Here is a 21043-nt window from a genome sequence, read left to right as displayed (position 1 = left end):
TGGTTCTGTTTATATTAATATGAATATAATTGATGAATGAGGCTGGGTTTCACTGAGGTTCAGCTTTGTGATCAATGTTGGTTCTGTTTATATTAATATGAATATAATTGATGAATGAGGCTGGGTTTCAATGAGGTTAAGCTGTGTGGTCAATGTTGGTTCTGTTTATATTAATATGAATATAATTGATGAATGAGGCTGGGTTTCAATGAGGTTAAACTCATTGATCATTGTTGGTTCTGTTTATATTAATATGAATATAACTGATGAATGGGGCTGGGTTTCACTGAGGTTCAGCTTTGTGATCAATGTTGGTTCTGTTTATATTAATATGAATATAATTGAGGAATGAGGCTGGGTTTCACTGAGGCTAAACTCATTGATCAATGTTGGTTCTGTTTATATTAATATGAATATAATTGAGGAATGAGGCTGCGTTTCACTGAGGTTAAACTCATTGATCAATGTTGGTTCTGTTTATATTAATATAAATATAATTCATGAATGAGGCTGGGTTTCACTGAGGTTCAGCTTTTTGATCTATGTTGGTTCTGTTTATATTTATATGGATATAATTGATGAATGAGGCTGGGTTTCAATGAGGTTAAACTCATTGATCAATGTTGGTTCCTTTTCTATTAATATGAATATAACTGATGAATGGGGCTGGGTTTCACTGAGGTTCAGCTTTGTGATCAATGTTGGTTCTGTTTATATTAATATGAATATAATTGATGAATGAGGCTGGGTTTCACTGAGATTCAGCTTTGTGGTCAATGTTGGTTCTGTTTATATTAATATGAATATAATTGATGAATGAGGCTGGGTTTCACTGAGGTACAGCTGTTCGGTCAATGTTGGTTCTGTTTATATTAATATGAATATAATTGATGAATGAGGCTGGGTTTCACTGAGGTTCAGCTTTGTGATCAATGTTGGTTCTGTTTATATTAATATGAATATAATTGATGAATGAGGCTGGGTTTCAATGAGGTTAAACTCATTGATCAATGTTGGTTCTGTTTATATTAATATGAATATAATTGAGGAATGAAGCTGCGTTTCACTGAGGTTCAGCTGTGTGGTCAATGTTGGTTCTGTTTATATTAATATGAATATAATTGATGAATTAGGCTGGGTTTCACTGAGGTTCAGCTGTGTGGTCAATGTTGGTTCTGTTTATATTAATATGAATATAATTGATGAATGAGGCTGGGTTTAAATGAGGTTAAACTCATTGATCAATGTTGGTTCTGTTTATATTAATATGAATATAACTGATGAATGAGGCTTGGCTTCACTGAGGTTCAGCTTTGTGATAAATGTTGGTTCTGTTTATATTAATATAAATATAATTGAGGAATGAGGCTGGGTTTCACTGAGGTTCAGCTGTGTGGTCAATGTTGGTTCTGTTTTAATTAATATGAATATAATTGAGGAATCAGGCTGGGTTTCACTGAGGTTCAGCTTTGTGATCAATGTTGGTTCTGTTTATATTAATATGAATATAACTGATGAATGAGGCTGGGTTTCACTGAGGTTCAGCTTTGTGATCAATGTTGGTTCTGTTTATATTAATATGAATATAATTGATGAATAAGGCTGGGTTTCACTGAGATTCAGCTTTGTGGTCAATGTTGGTTCTGTTTATATTAATATGAATATAATTGATGAATGAGGCTGGGTTTCACTGAGGTTCAGCTGTTCGGTCAACGTTGGTTCTGTTTATATTAATATGAATATAATTATGAATGAGGCTGGGTTTCACTGAGGTTAAACTCATTGATCAATGTTGGTTCTGTTTATATTAATATAAATATAATTCATGAATGAGGCTGGGTTTCACTGAGGTTCAGCTTTTTGATCTATGTTGGTTCTGTTTATATTTATATGGATATAATTGATGAATGAGGCTGTGTTTCAAAGAAGTTAAACTCATTGATCAATGTTGGTTCTTTTTATATTAATATGAATGTAATTGATGAATGAGGCTGGGTTTCACTGAGGTTCAGCTTTGTGTTCAATGTTGGTTCTGTTTATATTAATATGAATATAATTGATGAATAAGGCAGGGTTTCACTGAGATTCAGCTTTGTGGTCAAAGTTGGTTCTGTTTATATTTATATGATTATAATTGATGAATGAGGCTGGGTTTCACTGGTGTTCAGCTTTGTGTTCAATGTTGGTTCTGTTTATATTAATATGAATATAATTGATGAATGAGGCTGAGTTTCACTGATGTTCAGCTTTGTGTTCAATGTTGGTTCTTTTTATATTAATATGAATATAATTGATGAATGAGGCTGGGTTTCACTGAGGTTCAGCTTTGTGATCAATGTTGGTTCTGTTTATATTAATATGAATATAATTGATGAATGAGGCTGGGTTTCACTGAGGTTCAGCTGTTCGGTCAACGTTGGTTCTGTTTATATTAATATGAATATAATTGATGAATGAGGCTGGGTTTCACTGAGGTTCAGCTTTGTGATCAGTGTTGGTTCTGTTTATGTTAATATGAATATAATTGATGAATGAGGCTGGGTTTCACTGAGGCTCAGCTTTGTGATCAATGTTGGTTCTGTTCATATTAATATGAATATAATTGATGAATGAGGCTGGGTTTCACTGAGATTCAGCTTTGTGGTCAATGTTGGTTCTGTTTATATTAATATGAATATAATTGATGAATGAGGCTGGGTTTCACTGAGGTTCAGCTGTTCGGTCAATGTTGGTTCTGTTTATATTAATATGAATATAATTGATGAATGAGGCTGGGTTTCACTGAGGTTCAGCTTTGTGATCAATGTTGGTTCTGTTTATATTAATATGAATATAACTGATGAATGAGGCTGGGTTTCACTGAGGTTCAGCTTTGTGATCAATGTTGGTTCTGTTTATATTGATATGAATATAATTGAGGAATGAGGCTGGGTTTCACTGAGGTTAAACTCATTGATCAATGTTGGTTCTGTTTATATTAATATGAATATAATTGATGAATGAGGCTGGGTTTCACTGAGGTTCAGCTTTGTGATCAATGTTGGTTCTTTTTATATTAATACGAATATAATTGATGAATGAGGCTGAGTTTCACTGATGTTCAGCTTTGTGTTCAATGTTGGTTCTGTTTATATTAATATGAATATAATTGATGAATGAGGCTGGGTTTCACTGAGGTTCAGCTTTGTGATCAATGTTGGTTCTGTTTATATTAATATGAATATAATTGATGAATGAGGCTGGGTTTCAATGAGGTTAAACTCATTGATCAATGTTGGTTCTGTTTATATTAATATGAATATAATTGAGGAATGAAGCTGCGTTTCACTGAGGTTAAACTCAATGATCAATGTTGGTTCTGTTTATATTAATATGAATATAATTGATGAATTAGGCTGGGTTTCACTGAGGTTCAGCTGTGTGGTCAATGTTGGTTCTGTTTATATTAATATGAATATAATTGATGAATGAGGCTGGGTTTAAATGAGGTTAAACTCATTGATCAATGTTGGTTCTGTTTATATTAATATGAATATAACTGATGAATGAGGCTTGGCTTCACTGAGGTTCAGCTTTGTGATAAATGTTGGTTCTGTTTATATTAATATAAATATAATTGATGAATGAGGCTGGGTTTCACTGAGGTTCAGCTTTGTGATCAATGTTGGTTCTGTTTATATTAATATGAATATAATTGATGAATGAGGCTGAGTTTCACTGATGTTCAGCTTTGTGTTCAATGTTGGTTCTGTTTATATTAATATGAATATAATTGATGAATGAGGCTGGGTTTCACTGAGGTTCAGCTTTGTGATCAATGTTGGTTCTGTTTATATTAATATGAATATAATTGATGAATGAGGCTGGGTTTCACTGAGGTTCAGCTGTTCGGTCAACGTTGGTTCTGTTTATATTAATATGAATATAATTGATGAATGAGGCTGGGTTTCACTGAGGTTCAGCTTTGTGATCAATGTTGGTTCTGTTTATATTAATATGAATATAACTGATGAATGAGGCTTGGTTTCACTGAGGTTCAGCTTTGTGATCAATGTTGGTTCTGTTTATATTAATATGAATATAATTGATGAATGAGGCTGGGTTTCACTGAGGTTCAGCTGTTCGGTCAATGTTGGTTCTGTTTATATTAATATGAATATAATTGATGAATGAGGCTGGGTTTCAATGAGGTTAAGCTGTGTGGTCAATGTTGGTTCTGTTTATATTAATATGAATATAACTGATGAATGAGGCTGGGTTTCACTGAGGTTCAGCTTTGTGATCAATGTTGGTTCTGTTTATATTGATATGAATATAATTGAGGAATGAGGCTGGGTTTCACTGAGGTTAAACTCATTGATCAATGTTGGTTCTGTTTATATTAATATGAATATAATTGATGAATGAGGCTGGGTTTCACTGAGGTTCAGCTTTGTGATCAATGTTGGTTCTTTTTATATTAATACGAATATAATTGATGAATGAGGCTGAGTTTCACTGATGTTCAGCTTTGTGTTCAATGTTGGTTCTGTTTATATTAATATGAATATAATTGATGAATGAGGCTGGGTTTCACTGAGGTTCAGCTTTGTGATCAATGTTGGTTCTGTTTATATTAATATGAATATAATTGATGAATGAGGCTGGGTTTCAATGAGGTTAAACTCATTGATCAATGTTGGTTCTGTTTATATTAATATGAATATAATTGAGGAATGAAGCTGCGTTTCACTGAGTTTAAACTCAATGATCAATGTTGGTTCTGTTTATATTAATATGAATATAATTGATGAATTAGGCTGGGTTTCACTGAGGTTCAGCTGTGTGGTCAATGTTGGTTCTGTTTATATTAATATGAATATAATTGATGAATGAGGCTGGGTTTCACTGAGGTTCAGCTTTGTGATCAATGTTGGTTCTTTTTATATTAATACGAATATAATTGATGAATGAGGCTGAGTTTCACTGATGTTCAGCTTTGTGTTCAATGTTGGTTCTGTTTATATTAATATGAATATAATTGATGAATGAGGCTGGGTTTCACTGAGGTTCAGCTTTGTGATCAATGTTGGTTCTGTTTATATTAATATGAATATAATTGATGAATGAGGCTGGGTTTCAATGAGGTTAAACTCATTGATCAATGTTGGTTCTGTTTATATTAATATGAATATAATTGAGGAATGAAGCTGCGTTTCACTGAGTTTAAACTCAATGATCAATGTTGGTTCTGTTTATATTAATATGAATATAATTGATGAATTAGGCTGGGTTTCACTGAGGTTCAGCTGTGTGGTCAATGTTGGTTCTGTTTATATTAATATGAATATAATTGATGAATGAGGCTGGGTTTAAATGAGGTTAAACTCATTGATCAATGTTGGTTCTGTTTATATTAATATGAATATAACTGATGAATGAGGCTTGGCTTCACTGAGGTTCAGCTTTGTGATAAATGTTGGTTCTGTTTATATTAATATAAATATAATTGATGAATGAGGCTGGGTTTCACTGAGGTTCAGCTTTGTGATCAATGTTGGTTCTGTTTATATTAATATGAATATAATTGATGAATGAGGCTGAGTTTCACTGATGTTCAGCTTTGTGTTCAATGTTGGTTCTGTTTATATTAATATGAATATAATTGATGAATGAGGCTGGGTTTCACTGAGGTTCAGCTTTGTGATCAATGTTGGTTCTGTTTATATTAATATGAATATAATTGATGAATGAGGCTGGGTTTCACTGAGGTTCAGCTGTTCGGTCAACGTTGGTTCTGTTTATATTAATATGAATATAATTGATGAATGAGGCTGGGTTTCACTGAGGTTCAGCTTTGTGATCAATGTTGGTTCTGTTTATATTAATATGAATATAACTGATGAATGAGGCTTGGTTTCACTGAGGTTCAGCTTTGTGATCAATGTTGGTTCTGTTTATATTAATATGAATATAATTGATGAATGAGGCTGGGTTTCACTGAGGTTCAGCTTTGTGATCAATGTTGGTTCTGTTTATATTAATATGAATATAATTGATGAATGAGGCTGGGTTTCAATGAGGTTAAGCTGTGTGGTCAATGTTGGTTCTGTTTATATTAATATGAATATAATTGATGAATGAGGCTGGGTTTCAATGAGGTTAAACTCATTGATCATTGTTGGTTCTGTTTATATTAATATGAATATAACTGATGAATGGGGCTGAGTTTCACTGATGTTCAGCTTTGTGTTCAATGTTGGTTCTGTTTATATTAATATGAATATAATTGATGAATGAGGCTGGGTTTCACTGAGGTTCAGCTTTGTGATCAATGTTGGTTCTGTTTATATTAATATGAATATAATTGATGAATGAGGCTGGGTTTCAATGAGGTTCAGCTTTGTGATCAATGTTGGTTCTGTTTATATTAATATGAATATAATTGAGGAATGAGGCTGGGTTTCACTGAGGCTAAACTCATTGATCAATGTTGGTTCTGTTTATATTAATATGAATATAATTGAGGAATGAGGCTGCGTTTCACTGAGGTTAAACTCATTGATCAATGTTGGTTCTGTTTATATTAATATAAATATAATTCATGAATGAGGCTGGGTTTCACTGAGGTTCAGCTTTTTGATCTATGTTGGTTCTGTTTATATTTATATGGATATAATTGATGAATGAGGCTGTGTTTCAAAGAAGTTAAACTCATTGATCAATGTTGGTTCTTTTTATATTAATATGAATATAATTGATGAATGAGGCTGGGTTTCACTGAGGTTCAGCTTTGTGTTCAATGTTGGTTCTGTTTATATCAATATGAATATAATTGATGAATAAGGCAGGGTTTCACTGAGATTCAGCTTTGTGGTCAAAGTTGGTTCTGTTTATATTTATATGAATATAATTGATGAATGAGGCTGGGTTTCACTGGTGTTCAGCTTTGTGTTCAATGTTGGTTCTGTTTATATTAATATGAATATAATTGATGAATGAGGCTGGGTTTCACTGAGGTTCAGCTTTGTGATCAATGTTGGTTCTGTTTATATTAATATGAATACAATTGATGAATGAGGCTGAGTTTCACTGATGTTCAGCTTTGTGTTCAATGTTGGTTCTGTTTATATTAATATGAATATAATTGATGAATGAGGCTGGGTTTCACTGAGGTTCAGCTTTGTGATCAATGTTGGTTCTGTTTATATTAATATGAATATAATTGATGAATGAGGCTGGGTTTCAATGAGGTTAAACTCATTGATCAATGTTGGTTCTGTTTATATTAATATGAATATAATTGAGGAATGAAGCTGCGTTTCACTGAGGTTAAACTCAATGATCAATGTTGGTTCTGTTTATATTAATATGAATATAATTGATGAATGAGGCTGGGTTTCAATGAGGTTAAGCTGTGTGGTCAATGTTGGTTCTGTTTATATTAATATGAATATAATTGATGAATGAGGCTGGGTTTCAATGAGGTTAAACTCATTGATCATTGTTGGTTCTGTTTATATTAATATGAATATAACTGATGAATGGGGCTGAGTTTCACTGATGTTCAGCTTTGTGTTCAATGTTGGTTCTGTTTATATTAATATGAATATAATTGATGAATGAGGCTGGGTTTCACTGAGGTTCAGCTTTGTGATCAATGTTGGTTCTGTTTATATTAATATGAATATAATTGATGAATGAGGCTGGGTTTCAATGAGGTTCAGCTTTGTGATCAATGTTGGTTCTGTTTATATTAATATGAATATAATTGAGGAATGAGGCTGGGTTTCACTGAGGCTAAACTCATTGATCAATGTTGGTTCTGTTTATATTAATATGAATATAATTGAGGAATGAGGCTGCGTTTCACTGAGGTTAAACTCATTGATCAATGTTGGTTCTGTTTATATTAATATAAATATAATTCATGAATGAGGCTGGGTTTCACTGAGGTTCAGCTTTTTGATCTATGTTGGTTCTGTTTATATTTATATGGATATAATTGATGAATGAGGCTGTGTTTCAAAGAAGTTAAACTCATTGATCAATGTTGGTTCTTTTTATATTAATATGAATATAATTGATGAATGAGGCTGGGTTTCACTGAGGTTCAGCTTTGTGTTCAATGTTGGTTCTGTTTATATTAATATGAATATAATTGATGAATAAGGCAGGGTTTCACTGAGATTCAGCTTTGTGGTCAAAGTTGGTTCTGTTTATATTTATATGAATATAATTGATGAATGAGGCTGGGTTTCACTGGTGTTCAGCTTTGTGTTCAATGTTGGTTCTGTTTATATTAATATGAATATAATTGATGAATGAGGCTGGGTTTCACTGAGGTTCAGCTTTGTGATCAATGTTGGTTCTGTTTATATTAATATGAATACAATTGATGAATGAGGCTGAGTTTCACTGATGTTCAGCTTTGTGTTCAATGTTGGTTCTGTTTATATTAATATGAATATAATTGATGAATGAGGCTGGGTTTCACTGAGGTTCAGCTTTGTGATCAATGTTGGTTCTGTTTATATTAATATGAATATAATTGATGAATGAGGCTGGGTTTCAATGAGGTTAAACTCATTGATCAATGTTGGTTCTGTTTATATTAATATGAATATAATTGAGGAATGAAGCTGCGTTTCACTGAGGTTAAACTCAATGATCAATGTTGGTTCTGTTTATATTAATATGAATATAATTGATGAATGAGGCTGGGTTTCAATGAGGTTAAGCTGTGTGGTCAATGTTGGTTCTGTTTATATTAATATGAATATAATTGATGAATGAGGCTGGGTTTCAATGAGGTTAAACTCATTGATCATTGTTGGTTCTGTTTATATTAATATGAATATAACTGATGAATGGGGCTGAGTTTCACTGATGTTCAGCTTTGTGTTCAATGTTGGTTCTGTTTATATTAATATGAATATAATTGATGAATGAGGCTGGGTTTCACTGAGGTTCAGCTTTGTGATCAATGTTGGTTCTGTTTATATTAATATGAATATAATTGATGAATGAGGCTGGGTTTCAATGAGGTTCAGCTTTGTGATCAATGTTGGTTCTGTTTATATTAATATGAATATAATTGAGGAATGAGGCTGGGTTTCACTGAGGCTAAACTCATTGATCAATGTTGGTTCTGTTTATATTAATATGAATATAATTGAGGAATGAGGCTGGGTTTCACTGAGGTTCAGCTTTTTGATCTATGTTGGTTCTGTTTATATTTATATGGATATAATTGATGAATGAGGCTGTGTTTCAAAGAAGTTAAACTCATTGATCAATGTTGGTTCTTTTTATATTAATATGAATATAATTGATGAATGAGGCTGGGTTTCACTGAGGTTCAGCTTTGTGTTCAATGTTGGTTCTGTTTATATTAATATGAATATAATTGATGAATAAGGCAGGGTTTCACTGAGATTCAGCTTTGTGGTCAAAGTTGGTTCTGTTTATATTTATATGAATATAATTGATGAATGAGGCTGGGTTTCACTGGTGTTCAGCTTTGTGTTCAATGTTGGTTCTGTTTATATTAATATGAATATAATTGATGAATGAGGCTGGGTTTCACTGAGGTTCAGCTTTGTGATCAATGTTGGTTCTGTTTATATTAATATGAATACAATTGATGAATGAGGCTGAGTTTCACTGATGTTCAGCTTTGTGTTCAATGTTGGTTCTGTTTATATTAATATGAATATAATTGATGAATGAGGCTGGGTTTCACTGAGGTTCAGCTTTGTGATCAATGTTGGTTCTGTTTATATTAATATGAATATAATTGATGAATGAGGCTGGGTTTCAATGAGGTTAAACTCATTGATCAATGTTGGTTCTGTTTATATTAATATGAATATAATTGAGGAATGAAGCTGCGTTTCACTGAGGTTAAACTCAATGATCAATGTTGGTTCTGTTTATATTAATATGAATATAATTGATGAATTAGGCTGGGTTTCACTGAGGTTCAGCTGTGTGGTCAATGTTGGTTCTGTTTATATTAATATGAATATAATTGATGAATGAGGCTGGGTTTCAATGAGGTTAAACTCATTGATCAATGTTGGTTCTGTTTATATTAATATGAATATAACTGATGAATGAGGCTTGGCTTCACTGAGGTTCAGCTTTGTGATAAATGTTGGTTCTGTTTATATTAATATAAATATAATTGAGGAATGAGGCTGGGTTTCACTGAGGTTCAGCTGTGTGGTCAATGTTGGTTCTGTTTTAATTAATATGAATATAATTGAGGAATCAGGCTGGGTTTCACTGAGGTTCAGCTTTGTGATCAATGTTGGTTCTGTTTATATTAATATGAATATAATTGATGAATGAGGCTGGGTTTCACTGAGATTCAGCTTTGTGGTCAATGTTGGTTCTGTTTATATTAATATGAATATAATTGATGAATGAGGCTGGGTTTCACTGAGGTTCAGCTGTTCGGTCAACGTTGGTTCTGTTTATATTAATATGAATATAATTGGTGAATGAGGCTGGGTTTCACTGAGGTTCAGCTTTGTGATCAATGTTGGTTCTGTTTATATTAATATGAATATAACTGATGAATGAGGCTGGGTTTCACTGAGGTTCAGCTGTGTGGTCAATGTTGGTTCTGTTTATATTAATATGAATATAATTGATGAATGAGGCTGGGTTTCAATGAGGTTAAACTCATTGATCAATGTTGGTTCTGTTTATATTAATATGAATATAACTGATGAATGAGGCTTGGCTTCACTGAGGTTCAGCTTTGTGATAAATGTTGGTTCTGTTTATATTAATATAAATATAATTGAGGAATGAGGCTGGGTTTCACTGAGGTTCAGCTGTGTGGTCAATGTTGGTTCTGTTTTAATTAATATGAATATAATTGAGGAATCAGGCTGGGTTTCACTGAGGTTCAGCTTTGTGATCAATGTTGGTTCTGTTTATATTAATATGAATATAATTGATGAATGAGGCTGGGTTTCACTGAGATTCAGCTTTGTGGTCAATGTTGGTTCTGTTTATATTAATATGAATATAATTGATGAATGAGGCTGGGTTTCACTGAGGTTCAGCTGTTCGGTCAACGTTGGTTCTGTTTATATTAATATGAATATAATTGGTGAATGAGGCTGGGTTTCACTGAGGTTCAGCTTTGTGATCAATGTTGGTTCTGTTTATATTAATATGAATATAACTGATGAATGAGGCTGGGTTTCACTGAGGTTCAGCTTTGTGATCAATGTTGGTTCTGTTTATATTGATATGAATATAATTGAGGAATGAGGTTGGGTTTCACTGAGGTTAAACTCATTGATCAATGTTGGTTCTGTATATATTAATATGAATATAATTGAGGAATTAGGCTGCGTTTCACTGAGGTTAAACTCATTGATCAATGTTGGTTCTGTTTATATTAATATGAATATAATTGATGAATGAGGCTGGGTTTCAATGAGGTTAAGCTGTGTGGTCAATGTTGGTTCTGTTTATATTAATATGAATATAATTGATGAATGAGGCTGGGTTTCAATGAGGTTAAACTCATTGATCAATGTTGGTTCTGTTTATATTAATATGAATATAACTGATGAATGGGGCTGGGTTTCACTGAGGTTCAGCTTTGTGATCAATGTTGGTTCTGTTTATATTAATATGAATATAATTGAGGAATGAGGCTGGGTTTCACTGAGGCTAAACTCATTGATCAATGTTGGTTCTGTTTATATTAATATGAATATAATTGAGGAATGAGGCTGCGTTTCACTGAGGTTAAACTCATTGATCAATGTTGGTTCTGTTTATATTAATATAAATATAATTCATGAATGAGGCTGGGTTTCACTGAGGTTCAGCTTTTTGATCTATGTTGGTTCTGTTTATATTTATATGGATATAATTGATGAATGAGGCTGTGTTTCAAAGAAGTTAAACTCATTGATCAATGTTGGTTCTTTTTATATTAATATGAATATAATTGATGAATGAGGCAGGGTTTCACTGAGATTCAGCTTTGTGGTCAAAGTTGGTTCTGTTTATATTTATATGAATATAATTGATGAATGAGGCTGGGTTTCACTGGTGTTCAGCTTTGTGTTCAATGTTGGTTCTGTTTATATTAATATGAATATAATTGATGAATGAGGCTGGGTTTCACTGATGTTCAGCTTTGTGTTCAATGTTGGTTCTGTTTATATTAATATGAATATAATTGATGAATGAGGCTGGGTTTCAATGAGGTTAAACTCATTGATCAATGTTGGTTCTGTTTATATTAATATGAATATAATTGAGGAATGAAGCTGCGTTTCACTGAGGTTAAACTCAATGATCAATGTTGGTTCTGTTTATATTAATATGAATATAATTGATGAATTAGGCTGGGTTTCACTGAGGTTCAGCTGTGTGGTCAATGTTGGTTCTGTTTATATTAATATGAATATAATTGATGAATGAGGCTGGGTTTCAATGAGGTTAAACTCATTGATCAATGTTGGTTCTGTTTATATTAATATGAATATAACTGATGAATGAGGCTTGGCTTCACTGAGGTTCAGCTTTGTGATAAATGTTGGTTCTGTTTATATTAATATAAATATAATTGAGGAATGAGGCTGGGTTTCACTGAGATTCAGGTGTGTGGTCAATGTTGGTTCTGTTTTAATTAATATGAATATAATTGAGGAATCAGGCTGGGTTTCACTGAGGTTCAGCTTTGTGATCAATGTTGGTTCTGTTTATATTAATATGAATATAATTGATGAATGAGGCTGGGTTTCACTGAGGTTCAGCTGTTCGGTCAACGTTGGTTCTGTTTATATTAATATGAATATAATTGGTGAATGAGGCTGGGTTTCACTGAGGTTCAGCTTTGTGATCAATGTTGGTTCTGTTTATATTAATATGAATATAACTGATGAATGAGGCTGGGTTTCACTGAGGTTCAGCTTTGTGATCAATGTTGGTTCTGTTTATATTGATATGAATATAATTGAGGAATGAGGTTGGGTTTCACTGAGGTTAAACTCATTGATCAATGTTGGTTCTGTATATATTAATATGAATATAATTGAGGAATTAGGCTGCGTTTCACTGAGGTTAAACTCATTGATCAATGTTGGTTCTGTTTATATTAATATGAATATAATTGATGAATGAGGCTGGGTTTCACTGAGGTTCAGCTTTGTGATCAATGTTGGTTCTTTTTATATTAATATGAATATAATTGATGAATGAGGCTGAGTTTCACTGAGGTTCAGCTTTGTGTTCAATGTTGGTTCTGTTCATATTAATATGAATATAATTGATGAATGAGGCTGGGTTTCACTGAGGTTCAGCTTTGTGATCAATGTTGGTTCTGTTTATATTAATATGAATATAATTGATGAATGAGGCTGGGTTTCAATGAGGTTAAACTCATTGATCAATGTTGGTTCTGTTTATATTAATATGAATATATTTGAGGAATGAAGCTGCGTTTCACTGAGGTTAAACTCAATGATCAATGTTGGTTCTGTTTATATTAATATGAATATAATTGATGAATTAGGCTGGGTTTCACTGAGGTTCAGCTGTGTGGTCAATAGTGGTTCTGTTTATATTAATATGAATATAATTGATGAATGAGGCTGGGTTTAAATGAGGTTAAACTCATTGATCAATGTTGGTTCTGTTTATATTAATATGAATATAACTGATGAATGAGGCTTGGCTTCACTGAGGTTCAGCTTTGTGATAAATGTTGGTTCTGTTTATATTAATATAAATATAATTGAGGAATGAGTTTGGGTTTCACTGAGGTTCAGCTGTGTGGTCAATGTTGGTTCTGTTTATATTAATATGAATATAATTGATGAATGAGGCTGGGTTTCACTGAGGTTCAGCTTTGTGATCAATGTTGGTTCTGTTTATATTAATATGAATATAATTGATGAATGAGGCTGAGTTTCACTGATGTTCAGCTTTGTGTTCAATGTTGGTTCTGTTTATATTAATATGAATATAATTGATGAATGAGGCTGGGTTTCACTGAGGTTCAGCTTTGTGATCAATGTTGGTTCTGTTTATATTAATATGAATATAATTGATGAATGAGGCTGGGTTTCACTGAGGTTCAGCTGTTCGGTCAACGTTGGTTCTGTTTATATTAATATGAATATAATTGATGAATGAGGCTGGGTTTCACTGAGGTTCAGCTTTGTGATCAATGTTGGTTCTGTTTATATTAATATGAATATAACTGATGAATGAGGCTGGGTTTCACTGAGGTTCAGCTTTGTGATCAATGTTGGTTCTGTTTATATTAATATGAATATAATTGATGAATGAGGCTGGGTTTCAATGAGGTTAAGCTGTGTGGTCAATGTTGGTTCTGTTTATATTAATATGAATATAATTGATGAATGAGGCTGGGTTTCAATGAGGTTAAACTCATTGATCAATGTTGTTTCTGTTTATATTAATATGAATATAACTGATGAATGGGGCTGGGTTTCACTGAGGTTCAGCTTTGTGATCAATGTTGGTTCTGTTTATATTAATATGAATATAATTGAGGAATGAGGCTGGGTTTCACTGAGGCTAAACTCATTGATCAATGTTGGTTCTGTTTATATTAATATGAATATAATTGATGAATGAGGCTGGGTTTCACTGAGGTTCAGCTTTGTGATCAATGTTGGTTCTGTTTATATTAATATGAATACAATTGATGAATGAGGCTGAGTTTCACTGATGTTCAGCTTTGTGTTCAATGTTGGTTCTGTTTATATTATTATGAATATAATTGATGAATGAGGCTTGGCTTCACTGAGGTTCAGCTTTGTGATAAATGTTGGTTCTGTTTATATTAATATAAATATAATTGAGGAATGAGGCTGGGTTTCACTGAGGTTCAGCTGTGTGGTCAATGTTGGTTCTGTTTTAATTAATATGAATATAATTGAGGAATCAGGCTGGGTTTCACTGAGGTTCAGCTTTGTGATCAATGTTGGTTCTGTTTTTATTAATATGAATATAATTGATGAATGAGGCTGGGTTTCACTGAGATTCAGCTTTGTGGTCAATGTTGGTTCTGTTTATATTAATATGAATATAATTGATGAATGAGGCTGGGTTTCACTGAGGTTCAGCTGTTCGGTCAACGTTGGTTCTGTTTATATTAATATGAATATAATTGATGAATGAGGCTGGGTTTCACTGAGGTTCAGCTTTGTGATCAATGTTGGTTCTGTTTATATTAATATGAATATAATTGATGAATGAGGCTGGGTTTCAATGAGGTTAAGCTATGTGGTCAATGTTGGTTCTGTTTATATTAATATGAATATAATTGATGAATGAGGCTGGGTTTCAATGAGGTTAAACTCATTGATCAATGTTGGTTCTGTTTCTATTAATATGAATATAACTGATGAATGGGGCTGGGTTTCACTGAGGTTCAGCTTTGTGATCAATGTTGGTTCTGTTTATATTAATATGAATATAATTGATGAATGAGGCTGGGTTTCACTGAGATTCAGCTTTGTGGTCAATGTTGGTTCTGTTTATATTAATATGAATATAATTGATGAATGAGGCTGGGTTTCACTGAGGTTCAGCTGTTCGGTCAATGTTGGTTCTGTTTATATTAATATGAATATAATTGATGAATGAGGCTGGGTTTCACTGAGGTTCAGCTTTGTGATCAATGTTGGTTCTGTTTATATTAATATGAATATAATTGATGAATGAGGCTGGGTTTCAATGAGGTTAAACTCATTGATCAATGTTGGTTCTGTTTATATTAATATGAATATAATTGAGGAATGAAGCTGCGTTTCACTGAGGTTAAACTCAATGATCAATGTTGGTTCTGTTTATATTAATATGAATATAATTGATGAATTAGGCTGGGTTTCACTGAGGTTCAGCTGTGTGGTCAATGTTGGTTCTGTTTATATTAATATGAATATAATTGATGAATGAGGCTGGGTTTAAATGAGGTTAAACTCATTGATCAATGTTGGTTCTGTTTATATTAATATGAATATAACTGATGAATGAGGCTTGGCTTCACTGAGGTTCAGCTTTGTGATAAATGTTGGTTCTGTTTATATTAATATAAATATAATTGAGGAATGAGGCTGGGTTTCACTGAGGTTCAGCTGTGTGGTCAATGTTGGTTCTGTTTTAATTAATATGAATATAATTGAGGAATCAGGCTGGGTTTCACTGAGGTTCAGCTTTGTGATCAATGTTGGTTCTGTTTATATTAATATGAATATAACTGATGAATGAGGCTGGGTTTCACTGAGGTTCAGCTTTGTGATCAATGTTGGTTCTGTATATATTAATATGAATATAATTGATGAATGAGGCTGGGTTTCACTGAGATTCAGCTTTGTGGTCAATGTTGGTTCTGTTTATATTAATATGAATATAATTGATGAATGAGGCTGGGTTTCACTGAGGTTCAGCTGTTCGGTCAACGTTGGTTCTGTTTATATTAATATGAATATAATTGATGAATGAGGCTGGGTTTCACTGAGGTTCAGCTTTGTGATCAATGTTGGTTCTGTTTGTATTAATATGAATATAACTGATGAATGAGGCTGGGTTTCACTGAGGTTCAGCTTTGTGATCAATGTTGGTTCTGTTTATATTAATATGAATATAATTGATGAATGAGGCTGGGTTTCACTGAGGTTCAGCTTTGTGATCAATGTTGGTTCTGTTTATATTAATATGAATATAATTGATGAATGAGGCTGGGTTTCAATGAGGTTAAGCTGTGTGGTCAATGTTGGTTCTGTTTATATTAATATGAATATAATTGATGAATGAGGCTGGGTTTCAATGAGGTTAAACTCATTGATCAATGTTGGTTCTGTTTATATTAATATGAATATAACTGATGAATGGGGCTGGGTTTCACTGAGGTTCAGCTTTGTGATCAATGTTGGTTCTGTTTATATTAATATGAATATAATTGAGGAATGAGGCTGGGTTTCACTGAGGCTAAACTCATTGATCAATGTTGGTTCTGTTTATATTAATATGAATATAATTGAGGAATGAGGCTGCGTTTCACTGAGGTTAAACTCATTGATCAATGTTGGTTCTGTTTATATTAATATAAATATAATTCATGAATGAGGCTGGGTTTCACTGAGGTTCAGCTTTTTGATCTATGTTGGTTCTGTTTATATTTATATGGATATAATTGATGAATGAGGCTGTGTTTCAAAGAAGTTAAACTCATTGATCAATGTTGGTTCTTTTTATATTAATATGAATATAATTGATGAATGAGGCTGGGTTTTACTGAGGTTCAGCTTTGTGTTCAATGTTGGTTCTGTTTATATTAATATGAATATAATTGATGAATAAGGCAGGGTTTCACTGAGATTCAGCTTTGTGGTCAAAGTTGGTTCTGTTTATATTTATATGAATATAATTGATGAATGAGGCTGGGTTTCACTGGTGTTCAGCTTTGTGTTCAATGTTGGTTCTGTTTATATCAATATGAATATAATTGATGAATGAGGCTGGGTTTCACTGAGGTTCAGCTTTGTGATCAATGTTGGTTCTGTTTATATTAATATGAATATAATTGATGAATGAGGCTGAGTTTCACTGATGTTCAGCTTTGTGTTCAATGTTGGTTCTGTTTATATTAATATGAATATAATTGATGAATGAGGCTGGGTTTCAATGAGGTTCAGCTTTGTGATCAATGTTGGTTCTGTTTATATTAATATGAATATAATTGATGAATGAGGCTGGGTTTCAATGAGGTTAAACTCATTGATCAATGTTGGTTCTGTTTATATTAATATGAATATAATTGAGGAATGAAGCTGCGTTTCACTGAGGTTAAACTCAATGATCAATGTTGGTTCTGTTTATATTAATATGAATATAATTGATGAATTAGGCTGGGTTTCACTGAGGTTCAGCTGTGTGGTCAATGTTGGTTCTGTTTATATTAATATGAATATAATTGATGAATGAGGCTGGGTTTAAATGAGGTTAAACTCATTGATCAATGTTGGTTCTGTTTATATTAATATGAATATAACTGATGAATGAGGCTTGGCTTCACTGAGGTTCAGCTTTGTGATAAATGTTGGTTCTGTTTATATTAATATAAATATAATTGAGGAATGAGGCTGGATTTCACTGAGGTTCAGCTGTGTGGTCAATGTTGGTTCTGTTTTAATTAATATGAATATAATTGAGGAATCAGGCTGGGTTTCACTGAGGTTCAGCTTTGTGATCAATGTTGGTTCTGTTTATATTAATATGAATATAATTGATGAATGAGGCTGGGTTTCACTGAGATTCAGCTTTGTGGTCAATGTTGGTTCTGTTTATATTAATATGAATATAATTGATGAATGAGGCTGGGTTTCACTGAGGTTAAGCTGTGTGGTCAATGTTGGTTCTGTTTATATTAATATGAATATAATTGATGAATGAGGCTGGGTTTCAATGAGGTTAAACTCATTGATCAATGTTGGTTCTGTTTATATTAATATGAATATAACTGATGAGTGGGGCTGGGTTTCACTGAGGTTCAGCTTTGTGATCAATGTTGGTTCTGTTTATATTAATATGAATATAATTGATGAATGAGGCTGGGTTTCACTGAGGATTAACTCATTGATCAATGTTGGTTCTGTTTATATTAATATGAATATAATTGAGGAATGAGGCTGCGTTTCACTGAGGTTAAACTCATTGATCAATGTTGGTTCTGTTTATATTAATATAAATATAATTCATGAATGAGGCTGGGTTTCACTGAGGTTCAGCTTTTTGATCTACGTTGGTTCTGTTTATATTTATATGAATATAATTGATGAATGAGGCTGTGTTTCAAAGAAGTTAAACTCATTGATCAATGTTGGTTCTTTTTATATTAATATGAATATAATTGATGAATGAGGCTGGGTTTCACTGAGGTTCAGCTTTGTGTTCAATGTTGGTTCTGTTTATATTAATATGAATATAATTGATGAATAAGGCAGGGTTTCACTGAGATTCAGCTTTGTGGTCAAAGTTGGTTCTGTTTATATTTATTTGAATATAATTGATGAATGAGGCTGGGTTTCACTGATGTTCAGCTTTGTGTTCAATGTTGGTTCTGTTTATATTAATATGAATATAATTGATGAATGAGGCTGGGTTTCACTGAGGTTCAGCTTTGTGATCAATGTTGGTTCTGTTTATATTAATATGAATATAATTGATGAATGAGGCTGGGTTTCAATGAGGTTAAACTCATTGATCAATGTTGGTTCTGTTTATATTAATATGAATATAATTGAGGAATGAAGCTGCGTTTCACTGAGGTTAAACTCAATGATCAATGTTGGTTCTGTTTATATTAATATGAATATAATTGATGAATTAGGCTGGGTTTCACTGAGGTTCAGCTTTGTGATCAATGTTGGTTCTTTTTATATTAATATGAATATAATTGATGAATCAGGCTGGGTTTCACTGAGATTCAGCTTTGTGGTCAATGTTAGTTCTGTTTATATTAATATGAATATAATTGATGAATGAGGCTGGGTTTCACTGAAGTTCAGCTGTTCGGTCAATGTTGGCTCTGTTTATATTAATATGAATATAATTGATTAATGAGGCTGGGTTTCACTGAGGTTCAGCTTTGTGATCAATGTTGGTTCTGTTTATATTAATATGAATATAACTGATGAATGAGGCTGGGTTTCACTGAGGTTAAGCTTTGTGATCAATGTTGGTTCTGTTTATATTGATATGAATATAATTGAGGAATGAGGCTGGGTTTCACTGAGGTTCAGCTTTGTGATCAATGTTGGTTCTGTTTATATTAATATGAATATAATTGATGAATGAGGCTGAGTTTCACTGATGTTCAGCTTTGTGTTCAATGTTGGTTCTGTTTATATTAATATGAATATAATTGATGAATGAGGCTGGGTTTCACTGAGGTTCAGCTTTGTGATCAATGTTGGTTCTGTTTATATTAATATGAATATAATTGATGAATGAGGCTGGGTTTCACTGAGGTTCAGCTGTTCGGTCAACGTTGGTTCTGTTTATATTAATATGAATATAATTGATGAATGAGGCTGGGTTTCACTGAGGTTCAGCTTTGTGATCAATGTTGGTTCTGTTTATATTAATATGAATATAACTGATGAATGAGGCTGGGTTTCACTGAGGTTCAGCTTTGTGATCAATGTTGGTTCTGTTTATATTAATATGAATATAATTGATGAATGAGGCTGGGTTTCAATGAGGTTAAGCTGTGTGGTCAATGTTGGTTCTGTTTATATTAATATGAATATAATTGATGAATGAGGCTGGGTTTCAATGAGGTTAAACTCATTGATCAATGTTGGTTCTGTTTATATTAATATGAATATAACTGATGAATGGGGCTGGGTTTCACTGAGGTTCAGCTTTGTGATCAATGTTGGTTCTGTTTATATTAATATGAATATAATTGAGGAATGAGGCTGGGTTTCACTGAGGCTAAACTCATTGATCAATGTTGGTTCTGTTTATATTAATATGAATATAATTGATGAATGAGGCTGGGTTTCACTGAGGTTCAGCTTTGTGATCAATGTTGGTTCTGTTTATATTAATATGAATACAATTGATGAATGAGGCTGAGTTTCACTGATGTTCAGCTTTGTGTTCAATGTTGGTTCTGTTTATATTATTATGAATATAATTGATGAATGAGGCTTGGCTTCACTGAGGTTCAGCTTTGTGATAAATGTTGGTTCTGTTTATATTAATATAAATATAATTGAGGAATGAGGCTGGGTTTCACTGAGGTTCAGCTGTGTGGTCAATGTTGGTTCTGTTTTAATTAATATGAATATAATTGAGGAATCAGGCTGGGTTTCACTGAGGTTCAGCTTTGTGATCAATGTTGGTTCTGTTTATATTAATATGAATATAATTGATGAATGAGGCTGGGTTTCACTGAGATTCAGCTTTGTGGTCAATGTTGGTTCTGTTTATATTAATATGAATATAATTGATGAATGAGGCTGGGTTTCACTGAGGTTCA

The sequence above is a fragment of the Leuresthes tenuis genome, unplaced genomic scaffold (genome assembly GCF_036924035.1).
Source record: "Leuresthes tenuis unplaced genomic scaffold, fLeuTen1.0.hap1 SCAF_15, whole genome shotgun sequence".
Lineage (NCBI taxonomy): Eukaryota > Metazoa > Chordata > Actinopteri > Atheriniformes > Atherinopsidae > Leuresthes > Leuresthes tenuis.
Note: the sequence above shows the minus strand (reverse complement) of the source record.